This window comes from Rhea americana, unplaced genomic scaffold, assembly GCF_003343005.1.
Source record: "Rhea americana isolate MKP2758 unplaced genomic scaffold, rheAme1 scaffold_93, whole genome shotgun sequence".
Taxonomy (NCBI): Eukaryota; Metazoa; Chordata; class Aves; order Rheiformes; family Rheidae; genus Rhea; species Rhea americana.
The window spans coordinates 599,631-606,968 of NW_028187122.1; positions in this window are offsets into that span (position 1 = coordinate 599,631).

Genomic DNA, 7,338 nt, shown 5'->3' on the forward strand with positions numbered 1-7,338 from the left:
TCTGGGCTGTTTGTCCCTATCAGTCTCATGCATCTAAGCTGAAGTGAGCAGCATCATTTCCTCCTACAGACAAGGCATTAGCACAAAAAAGCATCGTGCCTTGCAGCACAAACTTGTTGCTAAGGTATGACCTCGGCAGAGTATGTGATATTGTGCCATGAAGTGGGCTCAAATTCACTGAGATTAAGCTGCATCACTGGGCGGATGGATCAATCCTTAGGCAAACCACCACCATCTCTGTATGAATGGACTCAATGTTCACCTGCTTCAGATGGTCTGAGCCTATATATGATGCTTTCTGACTCAAAGCAAAGGCTCTCTGCACAGCTCTCCTGAGTGTTTTGCAGAATCCCCCCCACCTTTCCTGTTCCCTGGATCTCTCCAATCTCTCCATCCTTGGAAATGTCACTCCCTTCCTGTTTTAAAGCCTGTACTTGGGCATGTGACCAATCTTCTAACCCATCTTTGTCTCTATCCTTCTGACCAAAACTATTCAGTTACACCCTTTAAAGATCTATAGACTCTTGACAAATTCAGACAGAAAAATTCTGGTTCTACCAGAATTGTAGTGTCATGGACCTTTGTCCTGTCTCTGCATTTTTGTCTTCAGGAAATTCCCTCCAATGCTCCATGGAATTGGATCTGGACACGCAGAGGTTTTTACAGATGGTCTAATTGTCTCATATATGGAGCAATGACCTCCTCTAAAAGGTTCTTTGGTAAAGTCTAGCTACCCAGCCTGCTGACAAGCAACAGATTCCTTGCAGACTCCAGAAGGGTTAAGATAGGAAATACAACCCACAGCACTCAGAAGCTAATAAATTGTGCATCTGCCATATATGGGAACGTAGCAGAGCAGGATGGCCCAGGCTTTCAAACCAGGAGAGTTCTCTGGGCACTTAACCATATGGGGAGCTGCATAGGTTGCTAGTGAATAGATTCGCTTGGGGCTTTCCTACATGTGGTTAATGAGACAGTCTGCTCCTTCAGCAGGTCTCAACTAGTCTGGCTCCTTTGTGAGCAGCACTGGCTTAGTCTGGCAGCTTCTCCAATGGTCTTGGCTGGCTTTTCTTGGTTTTCCTAGATGACTCTTGGTCAGGAGGAAAAACGTTTGCTGGCTGCACAGCAAGGGTCTCCAAAGAAGTCTAGGGTATAATTGGTTGAATTTAACACTAACCAGAGACCCCGGAGAGAGGACTGTTATCTTGGGTTTCCACAGTGGAGGAAGGGGTGAGTGCTCTGAAAACTCTTCCTTATTCTAGCCTTGCCTTTTCCCCTCCAGGGAGGCTGATCTTCCAAGAGGTTCCTGTCCTGAGCTGTCAAAGGGGCTGAGGATAAGGGCTGAGTAACAAGACACTAACAGAGAATCTGTGGGCTACTGAAGAGGTTCCTGATCACCCTTTCCCATCACATGATTTCTCAGGCATTGCTCCATGTCTCACCAGGAAGGCAGGCTGGCATATTGGCTGAGTTTCAGTGTGGCTTGAGCAGCAGCAAGGGGAGAGAACCACCTTGTTGGCTTGATCAGTTGGCAGATGGTTGCATGGAGCACATGCAGAGGAGGTCATGGTCCACAGCAGAGGAGTGGGAAGGGGSGGGGGGGGGGGGGATTTGACTAGAGTAACCAAGAAAAGAGGAGTCAGATTTTATAGAAGGAACCAGGATGGAGAAACACTCTGTGCCTCACTTAGATGTGCTGTAGTGGGGAAGAACTGACTTCAGACACAGTCTTTGTGGGGAAAATTGAGAGGGTTGTGCTGCTGTGCTTGACAACCACCATGTAGCTATGACTTGTGGTGTGGGGGTGAAGTCAGCGGGTGTGCAGGTTAACATACATTCAATTTTTATGTTGTTGGCATTTTCTGTTATGTTTGAAAACTGTTCAGGAATTGCAGACACAATTAGAAACTAAAAGCAGATAGTTTTTGTGGTTAGTATGGTTTAAAAAATACAAACCAGCAGGAAAGTGTGAGAAGGCCAAGCTTACAGGGCAGTAAAGAAGAGTTACTAGCTGTGGATTTAAGTCTTAAGTGAAGTGATACCAGTTGTTTCACAAAGCCAGGTTCTTGCCCCATTATTAAAGAACTGTCACCTGAGAAATCAGTTGTACATGCAGCCCTTACTGACAGACCCTGGCTTGCATGGACTTTGGATGCTTGCAATACCAAGCACCTTCTACTTTTTTGAGGATGTTATTATGATAGGTACAGTGCCTGCCATAGCAATTGTGTCATTTGTTATCTGTCATGCCCTTAACTGGAATTAACCCCCACTCCCACTTCCCTGCTGGCTCAATCAAACAGCTCAGGCAGCTCTAGATCATTTCTCAGCTTCTGTTGCCTGTTTCTCGGAGGCATGGTGCTCTTGTCCTACTGTCTTGCAGTGGGAATATTTTTGTTTCAGTATAGCTATCTTCCCTGACAGTAAGAACTGCCTAACCATATCTTCTCTGTCTTGGAGACGCTATTTTCAAATACAGGAGAAAGGAGGTGTTTTTTTCACTACTTGTAAATCTGTGCTTTTACTGGGAGGTGCTTTATCTATGCCAGCTGATCTAGAGTGTCTTACTATTTTTCATTGAGGATGAGAGGGATTAGCTTTAAACTAATACACTTCCTTAGTGAACACTGTTCTCTTTTACTGCTGCACTGGGGGGCTCCTTCATGACCATGAATGGATTCTTTTCCCCACAGGACCCTTTTTACAGAGGGGAACTGAGTGCATTCAACAGGCTAATGTGCGCTGAAGTAAAGGTTGCATGAAAGGTGTGCTGCCAGATCCCAGCCTCATCTTATAAATATTTACTATTTGGTGTGCCTTGACCAGTCCTATGCACTTCAGTGTGGCAATAAACAGCAGGGACATTTATAAGTTTGTATTGGTGCTAATTGCACCAATTTGCATTAGGGCTGGTGCCAGGAGGTCAGGAAAGCTGTCTGCCCTATCTCCTAGAGCCCAGAGAAGAGTCAGAGGCATTGGCTCTGGTACCATTCACTATGCCCATGCAACCATTTGGGTTAGAAATATCTGTATGTCTGGCCATACAGAATTGAGGTGTTTCTTTATTGTATGATTGAAGGGCAATGGGAATGTATTTAGTAGGAGCTGAGCTAAGAGTTTGCCTATGCCATGGCTCAGTCACTGGACTGCTGGGTAGCAGAGCAGGCTGCACAGGAGGCGGTGAAGGGTTTCCCCACCTGAAGAGAAATCTGTTACATTGCAATGTGATATTGGGCTGAATGAACCTAACACAGCAGGACAGGGAAAATTCAGTTGAGCTGAAGTAACTGACAAAGACGTGCCAGGCAATTAGTGATCCTTACGGTATGTCCTGTCCCTCCTCAGGTAGAAGGAGCTGACAGTAAACATGCTGCTAGGGAATGAAATATGTCCAATTGCCATGGAAGAGGCTTTTATTACCCCGCTGTGCTGTTCTGTTAGCCCAGGACATCAAGATGAGGATGCAGGCATAGAATAAACCAGGCATTAGGAGATCTGTATCTCAACCCATCAATCATTCAAGAACATTACATATTTAAATGTGCGGTTAGAATTGATTTAAGTCTCTTAAGAGAAAAAAAAAACTTCATGCATATCCTGGGAAAGGGTGCTTTAGTTCCAGTGCTTATTGCTGTTCCTTCTTCTAGCACAGGAGCACGGCTCTGGCAAGGGCTTCCACAGCAAGAAAAAGGGAGAAAAAAAAGAAAACTATTCTGCTCTGGTTTTCCTTAAATGCTGAGGGATAGCTGAAGGTCCTGCACGTCTGCCTTGGCAACTTCAGAGAAACAAGAATAGTTGAATTCCAAATAGAGCAGATAATGGAAGCTTTCTCCTGTGGTCATTTGGGTTACGATAACATCCCTAATCAAACTCAAGCTTCCCTGTACTAGGTGTGGAAGGTGAAGTATATACTCCAAAGAGCGCAACAGACAAATTGGGAAGGAGGAAAGCAACATCTGCGCCAATTCCTGGAAGAAAACCTGGAATTAGGTGACTTGCCCAGTGTCAAATAAGAAGCCAACTGCAGAGTGAGGAACCAAATGAATTCATTCGTAGTGATTCAGACGATAGGCTGGTCCATTCTAGGGGAGATGAGGGCTGTACCATCCTCCTGACCAGCTAAACTCTGCTGAGGGGACTCCTTGCCAGCAGATAATGTAGTCCCATCAGAAGTGAAATGCCTCCTGAAACCATGTTGAGGTTGCCATAAATATCATCTGGGAAAAAAAAAAAAAAAAAAAAAAAAAAAAAAAAGTTCTGGCCATGTTCAATATTCTGGTTTGGATATTTTTAAAATGAAATGTTTTTAGCTCTTGCTTGGAAGGACTTTCAGCTACATTTGTGTGCAAAGGTGCCAACTATATATATTATGATAGAAGGAGTAAAAATCTAAAAGGGAAGCTGAAGGAGGTAACTACCTAAAGAATAAACAGCCATACAAGAAGTCTAAGAGATCTCAGCTCTTTGTTTCCAAATGAATCCAAAAAGACAAGATTTTTTCCTTTCCTCCTCCCCCCCCCACATTCAGACTATGTCCTGAAGGCAACTGAAAACCAGTACTGAAATATGTACTTTCTCTGAAACAAAAATTTCCGGTTTTGATGCTGCTCTAATACAACTCCTCCTGTGCTGCTTGCACGTGACTCAGCTTAATTGGAATCGGAGAGTCTAGAGACAAAGAAAAATCTCATAAACACAGAAAATAAATCCCACGCAGACGTTAGAACAAAGCTAGTGCATTGTTAGCAGTGGTTCTAAAGAGCCTTGATATTTCCTGAAGACTCCCATGTGTCTGCAATATCTTCCACTACGTCAGTCCCAGCATGTTATGTGGTCATTAGTCCAAAGAACATATTAATGCATTTATGAGTTTAAGATGGGCTTGATAGACTTGTTAGTCAGGAGTGGCAAACTGAGTTATGAACGTAATTCCCAAAGATTCAGTATTTACTGCATGCTCTGCCAGCAGGCAACTTGATAAATTGGCAGCTGGACTTTTCAGAAACTTTTAATAAAACAAATTTGAAGATCTAAAAGGAGTGATATGGCAAAAATAGGAGTGTTTTCTCCAAACACAGGTGGTATTTTGGAGCTGTGATTGCAGCCCTCTATCCCCATACTGTGATTAGAACAAAGATGGGAGGAGAATTTAGACCAGGGTAACTCCTGGCAATAATTTGTTAGCCTGTTATGACCATGTGGGAGTGAAGTTTTCCAGAAGAAATGATGTACCATGTCACACTGATGGCCCATGTTGCCTGTTACTTTGTCTCCATCAGTGGCAACCAGAGAGGCTATCTGCGGAGAGCTTGCAAGCCTGACTGCTGATTGCCCTACTGCCCTCATCCCTCAAACCTGGCCTGTGTCTAAGGGCACATCCTGCCTTTAGCCTCTGCTGACAGACTGTGTCACCTTTGAGTCTCTCTGATCCCTTTGTGATTATGCTGGTGCTGTCTGCCTCCATGACTTCCCACCGACCAAAGTCCAGAATTTTATCACCTCCTGGTTAAAAAGAAGAAAGAAAGAAAAAGTACTCTTATCTGTCAAAAACATCTAAAATATTCCAGTTTCAAGTTTCCAGTAATTCTTGGGTCATTTTGAACCTCCCCAGCTCCCAAATGAAGAAGCTGAGTCACAGACAAGAGCTGCTGTTTTCAAGAGATGCCCTGGCTGATGTGTCCGAGTGAGCCCTCGGAGCCTGTGCTTTCATGGTCATCATCGGATAGCTGAGCTCTCTCCATGCTTAAACTCCAGGAGGGCAATTCATTGCATCAAACTTGCCATCCAAAAGGCAGGCACCTGGCTGCTCATCTAGGTAACTGAGTTAAAGATGTGCCACCAGAGGATGATTCACCCTTTCCTAAGACAGGTATCTAAGATTCCTGGTGAGTCACTCCAGGAGCTGCTCCCTGTCTCTCTTGACTACAGAGCACGCCTATTAAGCTGGAGTAGATTTCACACACAGGTTTAAAATTGCTGAAGTTAGCTGAAACCTGCCCACGCCATCTTTGCTCTATAAAAAGAGATGCCTAAACCTTCAGTCATCTTACAAGAATTTTGGCTGAAGGAGAATGCTGGGTGTGTGGACGCAGTGTAGCCTGACTCTCAGTCACCTGCCCCACGTGTGAGAACATCCCTCTAAGCTCATTCGCAGTTGTGGTGTTTCAGGACTTTTAAATCCATTAGCTTCGTTATTGAGTGATGCGCTTTCTGGCGGCTATCCAAGAACAATATATTTGAGCAGAGTTTTGGGGGGATTCAGGGTCAGGCTAATTCAATAATTTGGATGATAAAAAAAGCAGTTAAACTGATGATATTTACCTCATCAGTATTTAATCAGGAAACTCAAAAAGACAAGGAAGAAATCCAGTATTATGAGTGCGCAAGTCTTCCCCTTGTTTTTGCATGTTAAAAATCACATGACAGGTGTCATCAAAACCATATGATTAGTTTATAAACCATGAATTTTATATAGCTGCATGTTACAGTCAGAATGTGAAAATTCTATCTAGCTGAAGTGTCAAATACTACAATGATTGATCAAAACGTAAATTTCACTTAGCTTGTAAAATGACTGAAGATGACAGGCATTTTGAGAAGGGATAGGCATTTTGCTCCGAGTGTGAAAGACCAGAATTTTGTAAAAAGCTATTTTAGGAGAACTGAAAAAAATGTAAAACAAGCAGATGTGTTTGTTACAAAGCTAAATTGGCAGGTAATAGCTGTCGCCACTATGGTCTCCATTATGAAGCATTGTTTGTTCTGCAAAGTGCTATGCTTTTCCATACAGTTTAGAAAAAAATAATATTGTGAGTTGTTTTTTAGTTAAGAATCCCAAGTAAGTCAGAATTTGATTGTTTTTACCTAATGCCAATTTACAACATAGTCACTAAATGACCGGTTTTGTAACAGTTAATATTTACATGTATAAAAATCATGGGATTTCTTAAGACTGTCTTGCAAGTCTAAGGTATCCTGCTTCATGATCGATATGTGCATATATATATATATATATATGAAGTGTTTATGTATGTGTATATATATATTTGACTGTGCATGCCCATGTGCATGCTGGATTATCTTTGCTTGACTTCTGGATTTTTACGCTTTCCTCCCGAAGCTAAAACCGGAGTTCCTTTTTAAATGGAAGCCGAGACGCTCACGATTCCCACGACTCCAGCACCGACGGTGCAAGAGCAGGCACCGAGGCGGGCGGGCGGCAGCAGCTCGTGACTGCGCGGCGCGGGCGGGCTGCGCGCACGGGCGGCCGGGGGGCGCTTGTCCCGGCGCTGCTCTGCCCTCGCCCCGCTCAGCGCCGGGCACAGCGGCAGCCCGGGC